Source organism: Cheilinus undulatus, linkage group 8 (genome assembly GCF_018320785.1).
Source record: "Cheilinus undulatus linkage group 8, ASM1832078v1, whole genome shotgun sequence".
NCBI lineage: Eukaryota > Metazoa > Chordata > Actinopteri > Labriformes > Labridae > Cheilinus > Cheilinus undulatus.
The window spans coordinates 41,264,090-41,291,101 of NC_054872.1; the positions used below are offsets into that span (position 1 = coordinate 41,264,090).

At 39.4% G+C, this 27,012-nt stretch overlaps 1 protein-coding gene across 2 annotated transcripts in view; it reads left to right on the forward strand.

Annotated features, from left to right (window-relative positions):
* Nucleotides 1-655: 655 nt before the first annotated feature.
* Nucleotides 656-27,012, forward strand: part of pear1 (platelet endothelial aggregation receptor 1) — a 93,106-nt gene continuing 66,749 nt past the window's right edge. For both annotated transcript variants that reach the window (XM_041792959.1, XM_041792962.1), the window contains exon 1: nt 656-897. The gene's annotated coding sequence lies outside the window, so the exon portion shown is untranslated. The remainder of the gene's footprint in view (nt 898-27,012) is intronic.

Genomic DNA, 27,012 nt, shown 5'->3' on the forward strand with positions numbered 1-27,012 from the left:
CCGTGCCTAAACGGTTCAGATGGGAGCTTTGCAAGATGGATTCACCAGTGAGAAACAAGGAAATGGGCATATCCATCTGCTTTGCAAGGTTAGCTTTAGCTATGTTAGCGGCATAGCTCTGTTATCGATGTAGCTCTGTTAGCGGCTATTAGAGCTACTTAAGTGACACTGGCTGTGCAGGAATGTTTCCATGGAGGACAAGCTTTTTTTCCTGACTGCAGACTGTTTACTCATTTTTACCTCCTACCTTTTCTATTTTTTTTTTTTTTTTTTACATTTTTTAATCCTGTTTTGAAGGCCAGGTTTTTTTTTTAAATAAGCTTAGGCATCAAGTGTAGAACTTTTCACTACTCTATCTATCTATCTATCTATCTATCTATCTATCTACTGTCTAATAAACCATATTTTTCCACCTGTAAGAGTCCTTTCCTGAGTTTTCCATCATGTATTATCCCACTGGACCATTTATCCCCCAAAATTCCTGCCAGAAAACATAAACTTAGACATCAAGGTTTCAGGCCCCATGAAGACAAAACAACACTACCTCTACCTTCTCCTTGACCTCCCTGATTCTCCTCTCTGCTTCATCCCTTCTTCTTTTTCTCCTCCTCCTCCTCCTCAGCCTCCTCTCTGTCACTCTTTTTCCACTTTCTTTGGCTTCACTTCAGGACCCTCCCCCGTCAGATGCGACTGCTCTCTTTCTCTCTCTGTTTTCTCTTCTGAATGTTTACACCGCTGAAGATTTTTCTAAGTGTTGACGTTTCCACATGTCTGCAGCTGGGATGAACCGTTAAACTAAAACACCGTTTATTCGTCTTCGTTTGGTCTTTTTTGGAAAGTTGGCGTCTCTCTCTGCGATAAGAGGACAGATTCATCCTGGAGTTCTCGGCTGGTAAGGTGAGTAAAGAAAACTTTCAATGAATAAAACCAGACGAAAGCGACTGAAGCTGGGTTTGTGGCAGTTCATGTGAGGGACAAAGACTTGTGGGATAAATGTTGCTGTGGATTTTTTTTGACAAACGTGTGTGTTTACAGCGTTTGTGTGGCATTTTAAAATACCGTTGTCGATAACTGCAGTTTTACCTCTGTCCCTAAAGATACTGCAGATGCTACATGCACTCCTGCAAAAACTAGCTAACCTGAGCTCACCCTATAAAGGCTTTAAGCACGAGCTGTCTTTTTAGCTTTGCTTTTATAAAATGTGTTTGTCTGCTATCGACTTAATGAGCTTAAATGCGCATTTGGGCAATTCAGGTTTTATTCGCAAAAATTCGCTTAAGTTCAAGCATTGGAGAGGAATCTTTTCTTTCAAACAGCCTTAGCCGGTGTGATAAAGTAGGCTATTACTGCAACAAGTGCTCTGACAGCCTGTTTCTGTGTGAAATAAGTCTGACAATCAGCGACAACAGTGAATGAACTTTAACTATCAAGAAATATGTCTGTAGTTTTGCTTGATGAAATACATTTTTATTCTTTTTAATTTCTACTAACATCTTTCTGAACATGCGCAGTTGCACCAATAGTCAAAAGTAAACAACTACCTGGGCCTTAGGTCACAGGTAAAAGTGTGCATTAAATGTAGGGAGAAGATCAAAACTTATACAAAAATTAAGGCTGAGAATAAAATCATCTTAAAAGAGATTCATAGACCAAGAATGGTGGGTTCAGTCCTTTAAAAGAAGCCCCACCATGTCTTCAAGCCTACAAGAGCAAAGAATGTCTACATAGAATATCAAATCCATGTAATTGTGGGTTACTCTACTTTAGAAATGCATCCAATAAATGTGATTAAATCATGGCAGAAGAGGTGATAGCCTGTTGTGTGATATTGTCTGTTTCTAGAGCAGCCTTTCCCCAACTCCAGTATGCTGTGGCCCAGTTTGAGAGCTTAAATTCTCCTGGGGCCGCCAAAACCTATGTACAGCTCTGACATGAGACTCAAATTTTTCATATTTTTGTTTCATAAACAGGGAATTTCAATGCAAATGCCTTACTTTCAGATACATAACCGATACTGCACTACCATATGTATTTCTTTTAAATCAGGCATCTGTAAAATCACAAAAATGCTCCTTTCTAATATCTGTGTAGATCCTCATTCATCCAGGCCATGGTTATCCAGATCTGTCACGGGACCTGATTGTGGTTCTTGAAAACATTTTGCCTCGCCTCAAAAAGTCTTCTTCAGTTCAGACAGATTTGCTGACAGTCAAACTACCCAACTCCACATCATGACTGACTCAGTTAAATCCAGATTTGTATTTACTTCTAATATTTCTAAAGTACACTGTGACCCAGCAAACTCTTTGCAAGAATGTCTCCAAAGACACTGGTAAATTCTTAAAGATGAGAAGCCAGCAGCATAATAGAATGATAAATGGAGTATCAACAGGTTATACAGCACCAAATAAACCGTGACACTGCTTGTGTACATCAGGCAAAATAAATTAGAAAAAGGTGACACAAGTTAAAACACATGGTTGTTTTTGTTGCCTAAAATACTGCAAAATACTTAAGATGATAACAGAAACAATTATTTTATGAACATTTGAAGTGTGATTTTAATGTTATTTAATTTCTCTGGTTGTTAGTTATTGTAAATGATCTCTTGCAGCCTACTTATAGTACCTCTGGGGCCCACCAGCGGCCCTGACCCATGCTTTTGGGGGCACTTTTCTAGAGGTTGCACCTTACCTTGAGATGTTAAAACAGTGAGATATGTTGACTTGCTGTTTATGAGTCAGTGGTAGATTTAAAAAGTCTACAAAAGCTATTTTTTTTATGGAAGAAATGAGGCTAAGATTTTTCCTTTTAGAACCTTCTCCACATTTACTGTAACTTACAACATACAAGTGAATTAAAAAAACAATCACATTCTTTCAGGAAGAGTAATAAAAAACAACAAAAACCTGGCTGCATAAATATGCACATCCCTTTACTTTGTTCAGCATCTTTGATTGTATTCCAGCATGTAGTTTTTTAAGGTAGGAGTCTATCAGTGTAACCTTTCTCAAATGGCAAAGTTGGCCCGCTCTCTCTCAAAAGTGCTCAAAATCTTTCAAATTGTGAAGACAAAACTCTTTGAACAGTTCTCTGCAGGTCACCCCACATATTTTCAGCAGGATTCAAGTCTGGGCTATGGCTAGGCCAAAACTTTAATCTTCTTCTGGTGAAACCATTCATTTGTATGCTGTGGGTTACTGTCACACTGAAAGGTGAAACCCTCTTCATCTTAGCTTTCTGATACCTGAAGGTTTTGTGCAGAACTGACAGGTATTCGGAACTCTTCATAATTTCCTCCACCTTCACTAAAACCCCAGTCCCACCTGAAGAAAAACAACTCAAAGTATGATGCTGCCCTGCCAGTTTGGTGCCATCTCAAAACTGGGATTTAACAGGGCTGCGTAGACTTATTCACTGTAGCTTGGTCATGTATTGTAGTTGTTCTATACCTTATTTAATTAAAAAAACTATGAAGCCTTTACTTTTTAAGTGCTTTAAGTTAAACAGAGAAGGGCCTCACAACAGCCACTGTGTACTAAGAAACTTTAGGCATTTTTGTTTTAAATAATTAAGACTTTTTGTATTGCAAACTCTTTTCCTACACATTAATAATACCAGTGGCGGAAACTGGATGTTTGAGGGGCAGGAGCCTGAATAATAAAAGAGGCAGTTTAACTTTTTTTTAATTATACCTGTTCATTCCAGAAGGATATCCTGGGGTATACTATGTTGTTTTGTTCACTTGGAGGGCACCCTGAAAGGCACTTTATCACGTTTAGCCCACTAGGAAGCACACCCAAGGCCAGTGGTTCCCAACCTGAGGTCCAGGGACCCTGTCTGCTCTGAGGTGGTCAAAATTAGATGTATATATATATTTAAACCATAATAAGAAACATAATGTATTAGGGCCAACCTTAAAGATGAAAAATGAAAAGAATCTATCAATTTTTGTGCGTAAAAGGTCAAAATTTCTCAGAATTTCAGAGTTGAAAAAGTCAGACATTTACAAGAAAAAAACTGACATTTCCAAGTTCAAACAGTCTCAATTTTGACAGAAGAAACTAAAAATGGGCAGTTTTTAAAATCATAAATTTACAACAGTGAAAAGTAATAGATTAACACAAAACCAAACTAATAACAATGGTTTTTGACTTTATAGTCTCAAAATTCAATGTTTCGGTTCACATACATATACAGCTTTTAAAGTAATACTTTTTTTCCCACATAATTAACGACTTTTTAAACTTGAGAATCTAAAGTTTTTTTGTGTTGGGATTTTGTTAATGAAAACAATTAAAATTGACGGGCCATGGAGGGGGGCTTAGCTTTTCTAAGATATGAGTGGGGGGGCACTAAAGCTAAAGTTTGGGAACCACTGCCCTGGACCATGCCTTACCATGAAGGGCAGTTTATCATGTTAAATCCATTAGGAGGACACCCTGGGGAACTTTATCATATTAAGGGCACTGGAAGGTTCTTCTTGGGGGCTCTTTGTCACTTTAAGTCCACTGTAAGGGCCTCTAGGGTGCACTTCATCACTTCTTGTCCACTGCAAGAGCGCCCTGGAAGGCACTTTGCCATTTTAAGTCCACTAAAAATGCACCTTAGAAGGCACCTTATCTCCTATATTTCATTGGAAGGGCCCCCTGGAGGGCACTTTGTCACATTTTGTCAAGTGAGAGGGCATTTTATCAGGCTTTATATACCATAGGAGCATCTTAGAGGGGATTTTTCTGTGTTTTTAAAGATTAGGGCTTTGTGGGGGGTCCACCAGTGAGGACTACTTATATTTACAACAGCACTGCTCCTGGAAAATCACAAGAGTGTTAGATAAAATAGGATGGGCACTTTTACTGCTGTATAATAATATGGTCTATGTGTTGATTTTGCCCAGTTTTAGTGCTTTTTATTTGAACTTTTTATTGCTGCTGCTGGTTTTGAAAAAGTAAATGCAGAATTATCTGAAGGCTGCAGAGTTTTATCTATACTTCTGACAGTTTGTTGGAAGGCAATTATGTGTTTTTACTCCAGAACTTACTTTCAAGGCAAATGGTATGATTTACAAAATAAATGCTGTGGAATCTGATTCTGTCAAAACTAGCTGTTCTTTAAAAAGTGCACTTGGTGACTTTCTGTTGGTTGCGGATGCATTGAGATGATATTTTGTTCCAGTATTTTGGCAAAGTTCTCCCTGTATTTTGGTGTTTTATAGCTATATTGATAATGTATTGCTATATGAAGGGACCTCCAGTGAACACTCAGACAATAAAACAGTCTCTCAGCTCATCAACAAGTGATTAAAGCACTTGTTTAAGTGAGCTCCTGGCTTTGTATCATCACTTCATGCACTTGCTTTTCTTTTCCTGCCTGACTAAGTTTTTGGCATCTCCGTCCCCCCTCTGAAACGTCTCCAGCTTCTATCAACAGAGTGTGAGTCAGTGAAGCTCCTCTGCCAGGTCTCCTCTATCGATTCAGAGCAGAGGAAGTCACTGGGAGGAGGTCTGCTGTTTCCTCACCTCCTCCTCCTCTTCTGCCTCTCTTGTCTTTGATTTTCATTAAGTCTCTCTCACTCAACACGAGGTTCTGCATCCAGATCCTGCTCTGTTTTTTTGGGTCACAGAGTGGGCCGTGACTCAGGCTGATGAAACGTGGCGGCGTGGTGGCTGCAGCCAAATCAAGTGTGTGACATCCCGAGTGTGACGTGTGACTCAGCCTCTGTGTCGTGTCAGTGAAGTTAATCAGGTGGAGCAGATTGAGATGAAGTGCTTTCTCTCCCCTCTGCAGATGTCAGAGCACGCTGAAGGCTGTGGATGCTGTCACGCTTGTTTTGTGTGCATATGCTCCATGTGTGACTCTCAATACTATCTGGTCATCTGCAGCTCAATATGTCTGAGTCTAATTAACTAAGGATGGGTTTTCTGTGACCTCATTTTGGGATATTATTTATGACCTGATTCTTAAAGGATGAAAAACAAAACCATGAGACAGCTAGCAAGCAGTTTCACTGGATTAGATCGAGTTAGGTAGTTGGGTAGATAATCAGGAAGATACATACAACAGTAAAGTATAAACTAATTTCTGCAACATAAGAATGAAAGCTTATTAACTGAGAAGTCACTGGCACTGTTAGAAGTTTAAACCATCTGTGAGGGAGGTGAGATGTGATAAACTACAGAGAAAATCTCTGCCACCTGGTCTGGACACCTGACCTCACATCTGCCCTGGCAACTTAAAAACACCAGAAGTCTGAACTTTCTGTCTGTTTCAGTCTGTCACTTTGATTTACATACGTCTGTTTCTTTATGAGTTGAATCTACATGTAAATGCTAACTCTAAAGATCCTTCCTGAAGCTGTCTTTTTTCATATTTGGTGGAAAATAACATCTGAAAAGTGTCTGCCTGTCTCCAGACTGTTTCGACTATCAGTCTTCTAATGGAGGTGACCTATTTCTTACCGATCTGGTCAAGTAACTAACCCGTCTCCTGGAGATCTGCCTGACTAACCGTCTGTTTGTCCAGCAGAGGACCTGGGTTCAGACGAGTTATTGGATATGTTTTGACACCGGACAGAGGCACGAAGAGATGAGGTAGAAGCAGAAAAATTGAGCTTTAGAGGTATTATTGTTAACTCGATCCTCAGAGCCTGGTCTGTCTTAAAATTTATGGTGTCATCATACGGGGGACCCAGAGTGTCTGCATGTTGTCTTTTGAAGGCCACCGTTTGTCTGGACAAGCTTTAACCTGACAGCCTCACAGCGTGTGTCTGTTATTTATGTGACATCACAGCCTCACTTACACAGGCCTTTGTTTGTGTTGTTATTTGAGGCATGGCAGTGAGATGGTCCCCCCTCTTTGGTCCAGACTTATGTGGTACCAGCTCAACTCATTTCAACTAGGGCTGTGTTGAGTTTACTCACACTGAACCCCAGAGCAGAGGTGAAGACAGGCAGATATCTTGAACAAAAGTTTATTACAAAAACCAAAAGCAAAGCAGGCTGTGGAGACAGGGTTCAGGCTGGCGAGGCAAAAATCTTCAAGACTGGAGCAGCAGCTTGGCACACTGGAGACCTGAGCATAACAGATGAAACAAAGGTAAGCAAAGATCCAAAAACGGTTCAAAACTTCTCAAAAACAATGGACACAAAGGGTGTAGAGCTCTACCATACTAGACAGAATTACCTGGCAGTGTGGTTGACTTCAGATCTGGGGCCTCATTTATAAAACTGTGCGTAGGAAATATCACTACAGGTGGCGTATGCCGGAAACACAGGAAATGCATGCGCACAAAAACTTTCAGATTTATAACAGAGTGCGCACGCACGTCCTATGCCTGTTTCTATTTAGAAATCACAATCAACTCTAAAGTTGTAGCACTTGGGAACACACTGAACACACTGTCACACTGAGGGAACGCTTTGCCCCGCCTATATGGTGTCTATAAAAGGTCAGGTGATGAATATTCAATGATATTAGTTTCACGATGGATCAAGATGGAAAACGAGCGAAAAAAAGAAATTTCACTCAATGTGAGGTCGCGGGATTAATAGGTGAGATGACGTGTGTGGCTGATGCTGTAAATAACGTTGCCTCAGAGGGTCGCACTGTGGCTGAAGTAAAAAAGAAATGATCCGACATAAGAGTGGAGGCGAAAAGACGCATCGCTCTCCATAGAAAGAGCGTCTGTGTCACAGGTGGGGGAAAGGGCACATCGGAGCTCACCCCCGTAGACGAAAAGCTGGCGGGGATCACTGGAGAATCCCTCCTGAGCGGTGTGGGGATGGAGGCGGAGGGGGACACGGATGCACCAAATGCACCAGAAGCAATCATGTCATTGATCATGTCATTTTAGTTACAGTTATTATTAATGTACAACTTAATTTGTATGGCACATTTTGGGAGCATGGTTACTGTCCGCCTTATTGTTTATGTGAATGGATGTCATAAAAACATGAAGGGTTTGTTTCACAATGACAGAACATGATTGATTCAATAGAATAGGCTATGTGCGTGGGCGCGCGTGCGTGCATTCATTCACTCCCTCGGGCATCAATGTAAATTTGTCCTCTTTCTTCGTTTTTGCAAGTATATCCTTCATATATGATATGTGCTGTGAAATGTGTCATATTTGATTATTTCACACAAATGTATCAATTTCACATTAGTCTTTAATTTCATTCTTCTGCTGTTGAGGTCAGTTTCCCGTTTATCCAGATTTTGTGCGTACGGCAGGGTCAGAGCTGCTGTGGAGGTGCGCACATTTTCCTGTCAAGTTTGTTTTTTATAAATCCCAAACGTTGCTTACAACGCTTTCTTTTGTGCGTACGCAGCGTTTATAAATGAGGCCCCTGGCCTTTCAAGGGAGCTTGATTAGTTGAGTGACCACAGGTGTGCCTAATCAGCTGCTGCAGCAGAGTCAGCTTCCCCCTGTCTCACACTAACAGAGCAACAAACAACAGAACTACACCGAATCATCACAGGCTGGGCAATTAAATCAAAATTTAGATCAAATTGCAGTGTGGCCTAGTGCAATTTTCAAATTTCAGAGGGTGCAACATTTGTTTGACCTGAAATGTGAGTCAAAATCGCAGTTTGATACAGTTTTTTTGCAGCAGAGATGCTATGTTCTTCATATCATGCCAACATTCGTGTCAACTTTTTTCTGAAATAGTTTGCAAAAAAATCCTCCTTTCTTTATTTTTATATGTATTTTTCTTATTAAAACAAGAATGATATAAAAAAGCTCATTCCCTGCAATAAAATAATGTGTAGTATGAGTCAAAACTACATATTTTTAAAATTGTTCAACCATAGTCTAATCCATCTAACATTGTGTTGGTTATAATATGATGATGCCTTGCTTGAGTTTGTTGAAAATTACATAGGATGAGGAATAACATCCCATATTCATGCATTCACAATGTTGAGGAAAAAATAGTTTTCCCAAATCTTGACTTCACTTATGTAAAAAAAAAAATCATTAGGGATCATACCTGGTACCTTGAACTATGGTGCAGATCCAGGCAAGTTTAGCTGATACTGAACAAGACACTGCTTACCACAGTGGTCAGAGAGTATCATCACTAAGAGTTTAATGACTGGGATGTCCGACACAGGAATCAAACCCCTGTAGTAAATAATGTCATGTAATGGAAATCAGTGTTTCCCAACCATTTTTCATTGGCGCACCCACTACATGTAAAAGCTGAACCCTCACAAGACCAACAAAAAAGAAAAAGTGATACATTGCTGTACAAAATGTATCATCAGTTTTTATTGTTTCATTGATAAAAACCCTTAAAAAGGTTTCTTTTACCTAAAGACTAATTCATAACTGTTTTTTTCATGGTTTCATCCTGGTATCTTTACCCCCCCTGGACCCCATGTGGAGAACCACTGACGTAAAGTATATAAAGTAACGGAGCCAAGCCTGTTCCATGTACAGAAATGAACCATTTAGATAAATATTTAGGCATTTTTGAAGTTGGGTTGTAGGTACTTGGCAACAGTAGTGGCTTTAGCCTCCATTGATTTCTGTGCATTGCTCCTTTAAACAGGACATTTTTATGAAAGCCAGACTATGCAGCACTTCAGACGGGTAGAGTTTCTTCACGTATAGGAGTATTAGGTAAAGATGGGCCAAAAAACAGTACTGGCCCCATTATATTAAAACATTTTGCAGTGTTTAATATTTCACCCAGGGAGCCTTTGTGTTTAACACTAATTTGCTATGCAAGCTTACAGGGTGTCACGACCTCCTTATCAGCTGTTTTGGTCTGTAGGCTTCAACAGATAACAACAAACTACACTAATCTAGTTGTTTTAGCTCAGTTTTCCACTTCACTTCCTCTTGTTTTCATAAGGTAGACATATTGTGTTGACTGTCGGTGTTGAGAGGAATACGACGACAATCATAAACTTACTTGGATGACAAATTTCCATTCAGCTTGTCTGGTTGGGGTTGGTTTTCCAGTTTGTCTTCAGGGTTAGGCAGGACCTCTTCTGCTAACCAGTCTCCACCAAAGCTTCTCCCCTCTCTCATTCTTCCTGCTGAGTCTCCATCACTTTATGCACAAAATCATTCACTGAGAAAAAGTTTGATCTGATCAGTTTTCATGCAAATTCATGTACAGCTTTGTTTTGGCTGGGTGTGGCCCCTGAATCCCCTGCTTAGATTAATCAAAACATTTCTTTCTGCACAGTCATTGCATGTGATGCCTCAAGTAAATGATCATGTGGATGATGGTAATCATCTGTATTTTTTCCTTATGTTCTTTGTTGTTCTGCTCAATTTCATGTCAACAACCAAAAAAGATCAGGGAAAAAAAACATGTTGGAAAATGTGCAGGATGTTCAGAGTTCAACACAAACATTTTGAATTTAAAGGTTAAGTGAATATAAAAAACACCCACAGTCCAGACCATTAGCTTCAGGTTTTAAATACAAAATTAATCGGATAAAAAGACAAAGAGCAGAGGGAATTGGACAGAAGGTGACGCTGGTTGAATATTCCTACCACAGGCTTATATAAGCCTTTCAACTCCATGTGCTCTGCAGCCGCACAAGTAATTTGGAGCAGATTTCACTGCGGCCCTCCAGCTCAGGGGTTTTGGGTCGTTCATTCTGCTCTGGCTGGGGGAACATGTACAGTTTCTTTGGGCTCTGGCTCAAATAACCCATCATAGAAAGCTGGGGTCGGGGGGTTTGGTGCTGGAACAGAAGGAGGAGCCTGCCTGCAGCGGCTTGATGAGGCGACCACAGACTACTTGTACTGTGGTGAGGGTCCTTCCTGCAGTTGCTTATGTTGGTGGTTGGTGGGTGGTGTTTGGGCTGGTGGGTGGAGCTGCAGTGGAGACATTGTTCATTAAGATTTGAGGGGCTTACATTGGTGTCTATGTGTCACTGTGGTGTCTATCCAGAATGACTGGGACTGAGTGAAACCTTAGAAGTAGAATTAAAGGGAATAAAACACCAAATTTAAGGCGTCTCACTTTTTGCATCCACTTCTGTGACTACAGTTGATGTTTGTGCTTTTTGCTTTAGTTAGAGTTGAATTAGTTATGCAAACCAAGCAAGAGTTGTTTTGCACATTATAAAAGCAAAGATCATGACTTTACCATGTAAAATCTGCATTCTGCATGTGGAAAACAAATGTCCTTTGTGTCATGCTTGGCACAAAGTGGACTTGAGCTGGAACTTTTGATGTTTTTTTTGTGCACAGACCCAGATCCAGACCCACTCCACCAGCTGTGTGAGGCTGTGACTCTCTGAATCGTCCATCTTGCCTTTTATGAGAGGACTTATTTTCGTTTTTTTCCCCGTTTTTCCAGGCCACTTCTGAAAGACAAACTTGTGCTCAGGAAAGGCAGGATGACAGATTATCATTATTTCAGCGTCCCCATTACTCAAAACAACACGTGGAAAAAAAGGCGTCTTTGTGAAATGGACACAGAAGCCAAAAAGGATTCTGATGGAAGAAAGTAGGAGCAGCAGAGCCTGTGTAGGTCTGATGGCACTGCTGAAGGACTTTTCCTTTTAGGCGCCTGGTTTGATTCCCAGCTCACTTCTGTTTACATGTCAGAGGAAGAGAGTGTAGAGATGCAGACCTGGATGTACATGCAAGATGTTTCCTATCTGCTTCCTATTGTTTGTCCCAGTTTTCATTCCTGTGTAGCTCTGCAGAGCTGATTGAAGGCAGAGGAGAGAGCAGGGACCAGAGGAACTGTAAGGACAAGGTTTGATTTAGTTGAAAACATGTTTTTCTTTTTCCCTGTTGGAGAAAACTCAAATAAAATCAGCTGAAGAGGTGAAATAAATCGCTATAGACGGGTAGAAGTTAACCCGGGAGTTGTGGTGGATTAAAAAGTAATGAGAAAAGCATGTGATCATCAATAAAGTGCTGACAGGAGACTCAGCTGTGACTTATGCTTTTGTAATGTGTTAACAGCAGAACGGCTCATTTGTTTATCAGTTCTTAAACTGTTAAAACTAATCTAAAGAACTTTTGGGAAGTCTCCCCATTTTAAACACACCTTTCCTCAACAGCAGTTTTTCCACACAGGAACTTTTAAAAATTTCTAGATAATTTCAGATCAGCTGGAATATTCTCTTTCACATGTGAGGAAGGAGAGCGCAATGTATAAAAAGAGCATGAAGATGGCAGATGTAGCTACAAAGTCAGATGAATGATAATAGCTGGTGCCTTCCTATGAAGCTATGTGTAACTTAATACATTGACAGTATTGACAAAAGAAAGGAAAAGTTTATTTTATTTATATTGATTTAACTGCGGCCATGGATAACACAACTCCTGAGCCACAGTCAGCTATGAAGCTAGTTTACATCTGTGGTCCCTGGGCAGGACAGCAAAAATAAAAAACAAAACAATAAATGAAAAAAAAAACTGCACAAACTGGTGAGCAGAAAAGAGTATTTAGGAGCTAGCTAGCTTTGGATTTTCCCTGAGTGTACTTTATATTTTTTTTTATATCAACTCTATCAGACTTGCAGAAAAATTAGAGAAGCAGGATAGTGTGCTTTAAAAGAGATTGACATATTCAACTCTTTGTGTTCAAACATACAGTGCACACTGCAAAAACTAAAAATTCAAGATGCTTTTGCAGCTGCAGCTCTAAAGATTTCTGGAAGATTTTAGGACTTTTTTAGCTGATAGTGATGTTGATACCAATACGGATTTCATTCAGACATTAAAGAGTAACAAAACCCTTAATGAAACCCTATGTTTGCACATTTTGCAGTTAAAGCATGCATAGCAACTGTGAAGATGAAAACCAGTGTTTGCTGCTTTTTGACCATTTTTGCCACCTTTAACTTATTTTAATTGCCACTTTTCACCATTTAGATTGTGGCTCTTGCAGATGTATTTTTCAACATTTTGGCTCTTTGGTTGAGGAGCACTGATACAACACATAAATGGCATCACAAGTCTTGCTTGGTCATAAAAGAAAGTGCAGAAAATAATGAAAGTATTGATGTGTGTATTTCTTAAATCAAAAATACATAACATTAAGTAGCATAAAAAATACAAAGCATGAATATTTCCAGTACTGCTCTCAAAATGATATGAAAAGTTTTTCCTTTCAGAAAATAAATGCACTTCTACAAAGTGCAGTAGTGGCACTTCTGCAAACTTTCTATAAACCTTTCAAGTACTTATTAATACAAAAACAGTTGCAGCCTTTTCTGGGGTTACATAATTGCACAGTCTAACATTACGAAGAAATTATAATCACATTAATTGTGCAGCACTGGTTTTTACATTATGGCTTATAATCAAATCTAAAAAGCAGCATGGACTTTCAAACAGAATTTATTCTACACATAACCAGAAATTCAGGCCTATTTTGCTCAGTGCAGGAGATACTTTGACTAAAAACTACCCAGACTTTCTAAAAATTGTGTTTTTGCAATTCATAAAAATGATGCTTGTTTTTTGCATGTGTGAAATGGGCTTATGACTCACAGAAGACATGCTGTGTTTCCTGCTGCCTCTGTTTGCCTCTTAGAATCTAAAAAAAGAAAAGTGTTAACAGTTTCCCCTCCACTTGTTATCCTTGAGTTGGAACGTCACACTCAAACAATATGACAGGCCCCTGGACTCGTTCCTCTCCTGAGTTTGCCCTCCCAGCGTGCTGCCCAGGATGTCCTGTGTGGTGGTTTGTATCTGGCTCTCATCTCCTCCGTGCCCCCGTCTTCCTGTTGTGCTGCACAGAAATGCAGGTGCCAAAGTGAAAAGCCCCAAGAGCCTCATAATGTGTTGCACTATGTAGACGACCATGCTCGGGTTTTCAATTAACTTTAGCACTCACTGCAGATTCTACTTTCATCTTTCTTTAGCCATGAGGCGGTCCAGTAAAGCGGATTAATGACGCCACCTGTGGGGTTTGAATAGGTTTCAGTCTAGTGACACTGCTGGGAAAAGCTTGGAGAGTGAGACTGAGTAAAGGAACATCTCCAAGGGTTCACCTTCAGGGTAGCACACGTGGCTGAAGTTTTTCTGGGAAGAAAATAAGGCTTTAACTTCCAGATGTTGCAGGATGAGGCCCATCTGGAGTGCAAGAGGGGGAGAAGGAGCTTTTTTGGGGGGCTATGTGTTAAAGAAAGGCTCTAAAGTGATCAGTTTAATAAGTTGCAGGTTTCCACTTCGGCCTCCAAAAAGGCAGCACACCATATGCAGGAGGTCGGCCTGTAAATCAACAGGGTTTAACTTTGAGGAATTTACAGGCCCAGGCTGGACTTCCTGGAAATAGAGATAGAGACTGAGAGCTAATGGAGATAATAACTGATAACTGTGTAGCTGAGCTCTACCTGTCTACCTGAGGGTGCTCTGCTACTGCAGTAGTGCTCAGCGTATGGAGATAAGCACAAACGTGCCATTGTTGTTCTTTACTGTGGAAGTAAGTGAGAAGTGAAACTTTTAGTCCTCTGCTGCTCATCAATGTCACTTCTCTCTCACTGACCAATTAAAATCAAGAAGGGGCAAGACTTCTAACTTTGTCAACAACCATGGCAAAGGAGAAATTAACAGAACTTGTCCTTTTAAGTGTACTATTTCCAGGTCTAAAGCTGCTGCTGATGCTAGAACAGGAGGATTTTGCATAAGTTTTACATTTTATTGGTAAGGTTATTAGTTTCGATACTTTGATGTATTTTTAATACAACAGGCTTCAAAGGATACCCATTCTGTTATTTTTACATTCGATAGACCTGAAAGTACCAAATTTTAGAGAAAACAAACACACATGCAGTCATAGTTTCCACTCAAAGAAGTCGTTAGAGGACAGTGGGAGAGAGACGGCATGTGGTGGTAGGAGATAAAAGAGAGCAAGAGCTGCTAAAGACAAACAGAGCAGTGATACAGAGAAATAAAATGTTCATTTTTGATTGTTTTACTGCAGTGATGCAAGGAAGGTTCAAGATTTTGTTTTATTGATGTAGGAGATGTGCTTATTTTTGCCTTTGTTTCTGTGCCACTCATCAAAGCCTCTGAAAAGGATGCCTCAGACTACACGGACTTTGGAGGGCGGTTCAGGCCTTCATGTCGTTCATTAATCCCTGATAATTGGACACCTTGTCTGGAATTAACCCTTGCGTGTTTCAACAACATGTTGGGAACTTTCCTCTGAGATTTTGGTCCGTATTGACATGATAGCATCACGCAGTTACTGCAGATTTGTCAGCTAGACATCCATGATGTGAATCTCCCGTTTGACCACATCGAAAAGGCGCTCTATCAGATTGAGATCTGGTGACTATGGAGACCACTGGAGTACAGTAAAGTCATCGTCATGTTCAAGAAACCAGTTTGGGATGATTTAAACTTTGTGACATGATGCATTATCCTGCTGGATAATAGTCATCAAAAGATGGGCACACTGTGGTCATAAAGGGATGGACATGGTCAGCAACAATACTCAGGAAGGGGACAAAAGTGTGCCAAGAAGATATCCCCCAAACCATTACACTGCCACCAGCCTGAGCCATTAATACAAGGCAGGATGGATACATGCTTGTATGTTGTTTACAACAAATTCTGACCCTTCCTTAGTCGCAGCTGATATCGAGACTCATCAGACCAGGCAACTTTTTTTAATCTTCTATTGACCAATTTTTGGTGAGTCTGTTTGAATTGTAGCCTCAGTTTTCTGTTCTTAGCTGACAGGAGGGGCACCCAGTGTGGTCTTCTGCTTCTGTTGCCCATAGGCTTCAAGGTTGATTGTGTTGTGCATTCATAGATGGTATTCTGCATACCTTGGTTGTAACGAGTGTTTTAGTTACTGTCGCCTTTCTATCATCTTGAACCAGTCTGACCATTCTCCTCTGACATCAACAAGGCATTTTCACCCACACAACTGCCACTTGCTGGATATTTTTCCTTTTTTGGACCTTTCTTTGTAAACCCTAGAGATGGTTGTGTGTGGAAATCCCAGTAGATGAGCAGTTTCTGAAGCACTCAGACCAGCCTGTCTGGTACCAACAACCGTGCCGTGTTCAAAGTCAGTTAAATCCCCTTTCTTCCCCATTCTGATGCTCGGTTTGTACTTCGTCGTCTTGATCACATCTAAATACCTAAATGCATTGAGTTGCTGTCATATGATTGGCTGATTAGCTATTTGTGTTAACAAGCAATTGAACAGGTGTACCTAATAAAATGGCCAGTGAGTGTTTAGCCTATCAGTATCGGCTAAAATAAGCTAGAAAATATCAGTTTATTGGATGTTAGCAATAGCTGATATTGTGTATCCCTGGATACTGGACTCTTACAGCAAAATAAGTGACAAAACAAATGTGTTATTTCAAAAGTTGGGAATGGATACATTTTTAAATGATGATGTTTTATTGAAAAAGAGCAAATAAAGCACACAAAGAAATTCAAAACAGAATGAACAATCACAATCAAGCAAAGGAGAAGTGAGGAAAACAACTTCTCTAACAGCAAAAGTAATTTTTTAATGCATGTGTGAAAACAGCGAGAGTATCTCCTTATATTTATTTATTTTTCATTTTTTCAAAGGCATCTGTTGCAGAAAAGGTGCCCCAGTTACGCTTGACCACATGGCATTAATTGAAATGCACATCTGTCTCTCAGTTTGCAGCTCTCTCTCTCTCTCCCCTGGCTGTACCACCCTGCAGGCAGCAACACTTTCAGTCTTGGGTAAATCATCCAAGTGTCACATTGTTTTTTCCTTCAGTGTAGAAATATTAGCACCAGTTATTCCTGGAACCAAACAGTAGAAAAACTTCATCAACTGCTCCAGAGAAAGATTGCCACTGTAGCTCAAATGTTTCTAAGCTCTCTGTTTTTGTGGCAGCTGCAAACTGAAAAAAAAGAGCTGCCATCGAGTCACAATCGAAGTGTTGTCTAAATTGAAACCAGATGCAGCATGGTTGAAGTCTCTAACTGTAAACTGCGTCTCTCTCTTACAGCCAGGACTTAAAGACTCCCATTAAGGCTGCACCATGGGAATGTTATCCACACTATGAAATATGTCCTTCTTAAATCTAGTGTCTTGGTAGAGACTCTGCTTCCTGTTATATTCTTTAGTCACCGCAGACATTCAGAGGGATCAGTACGATCTACTTTGTCACCAAAGACCCCCCAAGAAGCCCATATTTTACCCAAGATGCATCAACAAAACATGCATTAACTACAACTGTTTTTACACAGTAGGCATGTTCAAATCAGAACAGTCTTAAAAGCAGCATAAATTATGTAAAATCATCTTATAATTGGTGTTTTGCAGCCATTGGAGCTCTCTCAGCTTCTGTGTTAGTGGTAGCTTCTGCCAAAGCAGATGGGGTCCGATTTCACACCTCTCCAACAGAGTTTGGACAGCAGCTCCCCTACCATGCGGGTCAAGACCACGAGAGTCAGCAATCTGCACGCTCCTCGGCCAAAACAAAGGTTGTAATGGAAAGAAAAGAAACTACTGGAGCTACATGGAACAGGAGAGGTTTATGTGTGCACATCTGTGTTTATGTCAATGTTGGATGTTGAGTTTTGTGATGAGTTGGCAGATTTGGTGGTTCAGCGTTTCCCTCTTTTACTGGCAGCAGTCTGATCGCCTGTTTCCCCTCGTAACAAACGACAAGTCAAACAAGAAGCGCACAGCAGTGATGGAGCGGCCTGTCAGAGGCGCACTGTGAAATAGATTCTGATTGCTTTTGCACATGTGATCACACCTAAAGGACATCCAGATGTGCACAAGGCTTAGGTGACACCTGCATTCATTACATGTGCACTTTTTTCACTAATGAAGCAGTAAATGATCAGTAATGGAGTTTCCATCCAAATGTGTCACTAAATTTAACGAAATGTTCTGATTTTCAGCAAAACTAATGTGAATTTATTCCTCTCAGTGCTGTAATGTGAGCAGTAGGTGTTGCATTACGGTCTTGGAAGCCAGTGGAGGGATGAACAAAAGGAAGGAGGATTTTATCTGTAGAAATGGAGAGTTTTCAACAACTTTCTTTAACTTGTATGCTCTTGGAAGAGTTCTAGTGAGAGCCCCGGTGCTAAGTGACATGTCTTAATCCAGAAATGATAAAGGGAGTTTGCAGTCATTTCCTGTATGTATCATATGCAAGGAAAAAAAGTGGGCCTGTGTTCATATTGGATCCTTTACAACAGAGGCATCCAAGCTCTGGCCCAGCGGCCAAATATGGCCCGTGAACCATTTTTGACTGGCCCTCAACAAAGTCTTGAAATTAAATGAAACATGGCCCACATTAGAGCATGAAGCTTGTACTAGACTGTATTATTCTTCCTAGTTTCAACACAAAGCAGTGCTACCATGCTAATTCTGTAAACAAACATTTTGAAAAATTAAATTTGGTCATGTTTATCTTCTTCATGACTCAGTTGCAGCAATTGACACTGTAAGCAGTAAATATATTGGCTACCAAAGTAATAACAGTATCTTGATCTATGATAGATCACAACAGCAAATAGCAGCACAGATGACTTTCCAGGGACAGAGCCAGTGGCTGACCGGAGTCCCCTGAAATCTGATTGGCTATCCCAAACTCTTGAAAATGAGTGGCTTGTCTGTCATTAAGTAGCCATTTTAGCATGCCCGATCATCAAGCATATCTTAACCCATTGGTTCCCAAAGTGGGGGTCAGGACCCACAGGGGGGTCACGGGATGCTTGACATAAAACAAAGAAATCTTATATGATTTAAAGTCAGAGATTTTATTATTATTTAAAAAAATATTGTTAAAATGAGTTCAAATTAAAATCAAAACATTTGTGCTTAAATGCCAAAAAACGCCTAAAATGCAAGTTTTATACACGATGCTTTGTGCAAGATTGTGTGCTTTATCCCCCTCAAGGGAAGATGAGGGTCCCTGATCTCTGACGCTGTTTTTTGGGGGTCACAGATTGAAAAGTGTGGGAACCCCTGTCTTAACCTACAATAGACTTGTTTTACTAACTTTTAAGATCCTCAAGATGAGGTATATGAAAGTGGATCCACCATCCTTTTATACTTCTGTATGCTGACTCAAATGGAAAGAGTTTGGAAACCCCTACTACACAGCAACCTCAGCTTCAAATGTCTTTTCTGCCATTTACCGTTGCAAGGTTACAAATATCGACTTAAGCTTCAGTTTTTGTCCTGGCAGTGATTTTAATTGTAGATTTAATCTTATTTTCTGGATTCAAATGTCTGTTTATGCTTATTTAAGTCAACAAAAACTCAAAAACATTTTGGTCCTGTTTTAGTCAAGAAAAAGTTCTCACATTTTAGTCAAACGTTTTAGCCAAAATATTTATTCTCTTTAAATTATTTGAATTGTCTTGAAATGTCTTTTCTTTATCTGTCCCCAGGGGGGAAATTCAGTGACCTATAGTGGCAGCATTACTAAAAGCAAAGGCAAAAGTCTAACAAAACACACTAAAAAAAATCACAATTACAAGTATAAATTTGTAAGAAAAGAGAAGTTTTCAAACAACGTATACAGTATATAAATGTCTATAAACAAAAATGACCACTATAAATAGATGATTTTAAATACTGTTCTCAGTTATTGACAGTATTAGATATGTTAACCAAGCTGTACAACTGCAGTAAAACAGTAGAGAGCCCAGATTGGTTGTAGTGGTTAGCCAAACTGAAACAAACATAACAGTAAATTATCAAAACTTTATACACTGATGAAAATATGATCATATATTGAATGCTGCCACAACTCAGCTCTGCTTGTGTTAAGACAAACATATCATGGATTCTGAATGTCTGACAGTCAAGCTTGTACTTTTTAGTGTCCTCCACAAAACTAAACTCATTGTTTCAGAGCTCTAAAGATCTGTTTTTAGCTAGTCCTAGTCTTGGCTTCCTCATAAGATTGTTTTTACACAACTTTGTGTACTTCATCTTTCCCTTTTTCAAGGAAATATCACAAAGAAGACGTGAAACATGACAAATCAGATAAGTTTCTCCTCTGCTAGTATCCAGTCTCCTGTCCTTTCTTGGATTTGATTGTCCTGTGAGGGAGAAGTGACATTAGTGAACGTGGGGCTGTTTCAAAATTTTAATTGTTTTCAACTCGACTAAAACAGCTAATGCTGAGGGTTTTTTCTGCTCAGGATGTTAATGGCTAAAATTGGCAATGTATTGAAAATGCCACTGAAGAGGTATAGATACATGCCTTTAGTCACTTACTCCACTGCAAAACTCACATTTTCCATTTTGCTTTTATTGATATGCCAACTTTTCCACCTCCTCCAAGCAGGCATGGCAGGACTACAACTTTGGTTGGGCTCACTTGATTCTGGGTTGGCCTATTAGCGTCAAATGTTTACACTGCTTACCCTTCCTATAGGGGTTACCAAAGACCCTCAAGGGGGAGGCCGAGGCTTTGCCTACTTAGAGATTGTTAAACAAAGATTTAAACATGTTAAAACATGCTAATGCACTTGCAGGACAGTTTCTGCAAAAGTTTTTTTTACCAAGAAAAAGTATGCATTGGTCTACACTGCTGGGAGTTCACAGGCCATTACATTTTCATTTAAGTTAGAAGTGATTGGATGATACCTGTCCTGGCTGAAAGATAAGATTGGTAGCGCCATATCAAACAAAAGCTAGACATGCTTAAAGCAAAAGCATAATTTAAACTAGTGTGTGAGCTCATTAACTGAGCAGAAAAATGTATTCTGAGGTTAGAAATAAACAGAGAAATAGGGCCATTTTATAATGCTTGTTTCCAAGCAGTGTATTTGCCACCTGCTGACCAAACACCTGCAGTGTTTAAAGCAGCAGGACGGTGCTTGTTAGACTGACATGACTTACTCTGGAGTCCATGTTGGGATTTGTTTTCCTAGTTTTTGAGCAACAGTGGAGGTCTTTAGAACACAGAAATGTGATACACCCAGCTTTGGCTATACAAAGAGAGCCCTTATTAGTAGAATTTTCTCTGTTGATCTTGGTGTTTTGTGGGATTTGTTGACAATAAGAAAAACAAGCCATCCTGTTAGAGTTATCCTGGAGACATATGATACAAAGCCCTTTGGCCAACTGGAATAAAGTCTCCTTGGCTGTGGTACAAACACTGAACACAAGCTGTAGCTGTGTTAACTTCAAAACCACGTTTTTGTGCAGTTTTCAAGATCAATTTGGGAGTAAAACCAGAGTAACTCAATTTGATTTCGCCCACTATGACTCATAAAACAAAAAATAAAACAAAGCCAGAGAGTAAACAGCAGTTCCATTTGAAGAACAAACAGCTCCCATCTGAAAAAAGAAATCAGTTTTAGTTATCGTGATGTGGCATTTTAGCTCATTACAACCCTTAATTTTATTTTTGTTTATTTATTAAAAAAAACCTTGATGCATGCAGATGTTTCTACTGATGGGATAAAGCTTGTAAAAATCTGTGTTGATAGCGTGTTTATTAAAACCATAAAAATCATTATTTTAATGTCCAGCTGTATCAAAAGTAGAGGCTTTTAAAAAAACAACACATCCAAAGCTGTCATCTGGAGAAAGCGCATCAGTGATCTGTTCAAATTCACAGGCCATTTAAACTTTTTAAACAACACACACAAATTCACTGGCAACCAATGATGGACTGAGGACGTTTGAGGGCAGGGGCAAAAATGATACTTTAAAGTAGGGGAGCTCCATGAAAAAGAGGTATGAAACCACTGTCCTAGAAGACTTTTTCTTACCTTTGGTCCAGTCGAAAGGCACCCCAGAGAACTCGAAGTTTTCCCCATTAGAAAGACATCCTAGAGGGCACTTTGCCGTGTTTTGTCCACCAGAAGTGCACCCCTCTAGGGTGCATTACCATGTTTAGTCACTGGAAAGGCACCCTTGAGGAAACTTTATCATGCTTTGGTCACTGGAAAGGCACCCAAAAGGTACTTTTTCACAAACAACCTACTGGGAGGACATCCTGTAGAGCAGTGTTTCCCAACCATTTTTCCTTGGAGCCCTCCCTACACGCTCCTCAGAAAAGCGGAGCCCCCCCTAGGACCCAGGAGAGAAGAAAAAGTGACACATTGCTGCCAAAAATCAACATAGATTTTAATTGTTCCACTGATAAAACCCTAAAAAAGGTCCATGCATACTTTTCTTCACAGAAGACCTTTGTATAACCTACTTTATAACTGCTTTATCATGGTTTTAGTCAATATTTGCAAACCTATTTTTGGCAGCCTCAGAGCAGACAAAGCCTCGCGCCCCCCCTAAGATCTCTGTCGCCCCCCCTGGGGGGTCCCGGACCCCAGGTTGGGAACCAAGGCTGTAGAGCACTTTTTCCTGTTTTATGTACCAAGGAGCAACCCAAAAGGGCAAAGGCAATTTAGTGTTTACCAGTTAATATTTTCCCCATTTTACTTAGAAATGATCAAGTCTTGGTACCCAGAACTTCTGTTTTTGTTTAAGTTATATGGTAACAGGTTTAGATATTGTCTGATTTTTTTCTGGTTCTGTATGAAGGTTGACATTCTTGTGTCACAACTGTAGCTTGGATGTTAAATTAAATGCACCACTGAGATGAATCAAATACAGATGCAGTAATTCTTTATTATATACTATTCCACATTTGCAGCCAAGACAGCTTAAACTTCTGACAAATGAGTTCAAGACAAAGTAAGGATTAGAGAAAGGATCAAGCCAACACTGTAGAAACATGCTCTTGTATGCATTTCCATCATTTGCTTTCATGCATAATATAATCACAGGCTTTGTTTTCCTCTTAGCAAAGATTTATTCTGCACAGAGGAAACACAAACAGCGACAGCTTGTGATTGTTGTAAAAGTTCCCTGAGGTTGTGTCTGTTTTCTCAGCTCCTCTGAAGATTTCAAAGGCTCTTGACCTCCTGGCCTGTTCTGTGTATGTTTCGGGAACTGGGATAATAAATATGGTTGAATGAGTGTTGTCCTTTGCATGGGTTTAATCTTAGGGAAGATCAGCTCGGGACACAGCGACTTAAGATCCTAATGAATCTCTTTTTAATATGGTGTTTCCCACAACTCTCTGACCCTGAGAAAAGGACAGAAGTCATTTGTTTTGGAGGCATGGTGGAAATGTGAGCATGAGAAAATGACACTAGTATTATTGTCAAATTAGATTTTATGTACTTTATTAATCCCAGAGGAGATGCTTGGGTTTACACTCTGTTAGAGGCATGCTACTCCGATCATTGGCTTGAAATACACTCATGAACCAACAGGGCCTGCGGACATGCGGACAGATGTTAGAGAAAGGCTGAGTGATGTCAGTAAAAAAGACATTCTGATGTCTTTTCTTTCTGTATTACTACTGGAAAAAATACAGGGAGTTATTCACAATAAGTCCAGATTTCTGTGGGATGAAAAATACGCAGATTTTATATAATTATTTCAAAATTTGAGCCTGTTTCTTTTTTCTTAGATTGCCCAGTAATATGACGTCTGCTTATATGTTTTCAGGTTGTCTTTCCATCCATCCATCTGTTTTTTCCAGTTCATATGAATGTGATACCTATTAACACTTTTAAAAGTTTTCTTCAAACTCTGCACATGCGTCCAATATACTGAAATATACTGATGACATACAAAATACTTTAAATGCATTCTCACCTCCTCTCTGTTTGTTTTTGACAGATTTTACACACAATGAAGAAATGTCACATTTCTGAATGTCCGACACTCCACTAACGTTTTAATCTTGTTCAGTTTCCTTGTAGAAAGCTAAAATGACCAAGGTGTCAGATTTTTATCATTGAAGATATTTTTTTTTAGCTAGTCTTGGGCTCATTTTTCTCATGAAACTAACTTTGTTTTAGTGAGCAAATCTAACACTGGACATTCACAAGGACAAAATTCAACATACAGTAAATACAAGATCAATTTGGAGGTCTGAAAATGTTTGATTAACCAATTTGAATTATAAGGTGAAGCTTGTACTAGATTGGGAAAACAGCAATCTGTTTTAAAAAATTCATGCTCAGAGAAAAAGTTGACGCTTTCATGAAGTCTGATTGTACTGGGTCATTTACATAAAAGAAGACAAAAAGGAGGGGTAAATATATATTGCTATGGACAACATCCTGAAGCAGAAAGTAAAATAAGTATTAGTCATGTTTTCCCAAGTCCATATACATGCATCATTCAAACTTTTTTTTTAAATTTTATTTCGGGAAAAAACTTTGAGGTTATATAAAGATGAGAGCCAAAGGTGATTTGTCTATTGGATCAAACTCTCACGGTATGATACATCATTAACAAGTCCACAGTGTGGTTTTTATTCTGGTATCAAAAAACAACAACAACAAATGAAGACTTGCGGGAAAAAAAACTGATATCAGCGTTAGTTAAACAACAGTTGCACTTGAAATCAGGGTTGCCAGGGCTCATTTTTACATACTGCCGCAGGTAGATTCTTTTGAGCTGACCCATTTTTCATGTTGTGTGTATGAGTATTTAACATCCACAGCAGAACAAACTAGTTTATTTACATTAAAATACAACTAAATCATCCAGCAGAGAAGCAGGAAAACATGGAACATAGCATTCAAACATACACGCCACACACACAGAGGCAGCATGACTGTGTGTGCACAAGCAATGTATGTGGTGTGGCAGAGGTTTTACTGACTTTTACTGACTAATCCTTAACTCTGACCCTGAGATACTGCATTCACAAGAATGACCTGGATGGACAGGTGCAGGTATGGATGGATGACCCAAAAACATGGAGGCATTAAAATCTGATGCTTTAACGTTCCCAAATATGGGAATTTGCAGCCTTTCTGCCTTTAAATATCAAAAACCAAAGAGCTCAAATAGCTGTTTGGTTTGAAAAAAGGCACTTAAAAGACCAAATTCTCTACAATTGACTTGAGAGAACAGTAAGCAAATTAACTGTAGAAAAAAAAACCTAAATGGAGATCTTTTTCAATGCAACATGCAATGCAAAGCTCAGAAGAGATTTTTGTGTCTAATACCATAGTGATTAGCTCATTTTTAGATTAGGAAGTAAAACAGTGTCATAGCACTATCTCAGTAAAGTTTTATGAATCATAGCTTAATCATAAAGTTACATAACCCCAATCCAAGAACTAGAGAATAACAGGACTCTCAGATTCATTCACAGACAGAGTGTGGAGGTGTTTCCTGACTGCCGTTGTTGAGCATTCTTATGGTAAATCTCAGGAAGAGCTGTGGAGGAAGTGTGCGTCTGAATAAACAACATGTTTGTGATTCATGCTGAAATGAGGACACATTCCAACGGATCAATCAGGCTACAGCCGTGACAAATATCCCGGTTACAGGCTCCATCATGGCAGAGAGATTTTCACATAGTTACAGCATGATTCAGCAGAGTTTGAGATCCTTATGCTGTCTGTTTGCTGTTAAAGGAGACATGCATTTTGCATTAAAACCTGGCTCTTACAGCCATGTTGGCAGTCAGTGTCTGTTGGACAGTTGACTTCTTTGAATCTGACTCAAATATGTGAGGAACACAGGCTGGCATATGCACTTCTGAAATGATCTAGAAAATGTAAGGACTGCACGACTCTGAAAGTTGTCTCTCACAGTTTAAGTTTTCCTTGTTGGACTGAGTCACAGGAGGACAAACATGACATGCAAGTAACATTGCGGTTGAAGGCAGGCAATGCAGAATCCAACACTTTAACGGCAGATTTTTGTCTTTATATCAGTGCTGTATTTAATTGGAAGCATTCATGTTATAAATAAAAGAAAATACAGGCTGGCGACGAGAAAAGAGAAGGATGCAGCTTCAACAAAAGCAAGACAATCCCACCAAATGCTCGATGGATTTGTGATTAAAAAAAAACCTTGTCATCCCCTCTCTCTCGGCAGAGGTGAACTTGTCTGAATATCACCTGCTGTGTGAGCACATCTAACTTCAAATTTTACCAAAATGCCCCCCCCCCCCCAAAAAAAAATAATAATCAGGACCCTTTTGAGGAGCTTTGTTTGTTTGATTGCAGCATTACAAACCATCCTGGTGACGACAGTATGACTCCCCATGACTTTGATTATCCCATGACTTTTCAGTTAGTCTCATAAACAGAGCGCTTCTTCATTTAATCAGCAAATCTCAACATCCTTCAAGATGGATCAGCATTTCTTTTATAGCATCACCTTCTGACTCACTTTAGTGTTTTGAGTTAGATACCTGGAAACTAATGGATGTGTTAACATGAACTCTACAGACAAAGAACGAACGAACGAACAGAACATTCATTTAAATCTGTAAATCGCACAGATTATAGTTTGAATTTAATCAGTAACTGCAAAGGTCTTGGCCCCATCAGTATTTTTATTCTCAGTGTTTAAAGTAGGGTGCTCTATGAAAAGAAAAATTACATACTGTGCTTTTGTACCAGATTCTGTCTTGACAGACACAGTTGATATTGGACTATCAGTTTAAATAGGGCAAATATTTTGGTCTTCAAAATGTAAGTAGATTTTAGGCTTGAAATGTGAGATCTGTCCCTGTCACCTATACCACAGCCAACCACTAGGGGGCGATTGAAACATTTTTGCTTCATATTTCTAGGGCTGCCATATTTTCCATTGCTGGGTTTACGGCTAATATGCTGATAGGTGAAAAACACATACAGGAAACAGATCTTTTGTTTTGATTGTCTGGATAGGAAAACTGTACTCTCCAAGAGCCTGAAGTGGAAAATCAACAATCATGCATTATGAACGAAATCTAGATTTACATAAAAACATGGATTAAATATTTAATTATTGATGTTATAATATTATGATAATTTATATACATTTGTCACTCAAATATTTAACAGGCTACCAGGCAAATATCATGGATTACATGAACGCCTGACAGTCCATCGCTATTGTTTTTATCCAGTCTCTTATCGTAACAGAAACAAAACTAAATTTTTTACAACAACAAGCTATTTTTAGATAGCGTCTCATCTCCATCATGAGACATGGTTGAAGAAACTCCATTTTTCCGCTTATCATCAGATTATAATCAGAGAAGTAATAAACTAAGTGAAAGTAA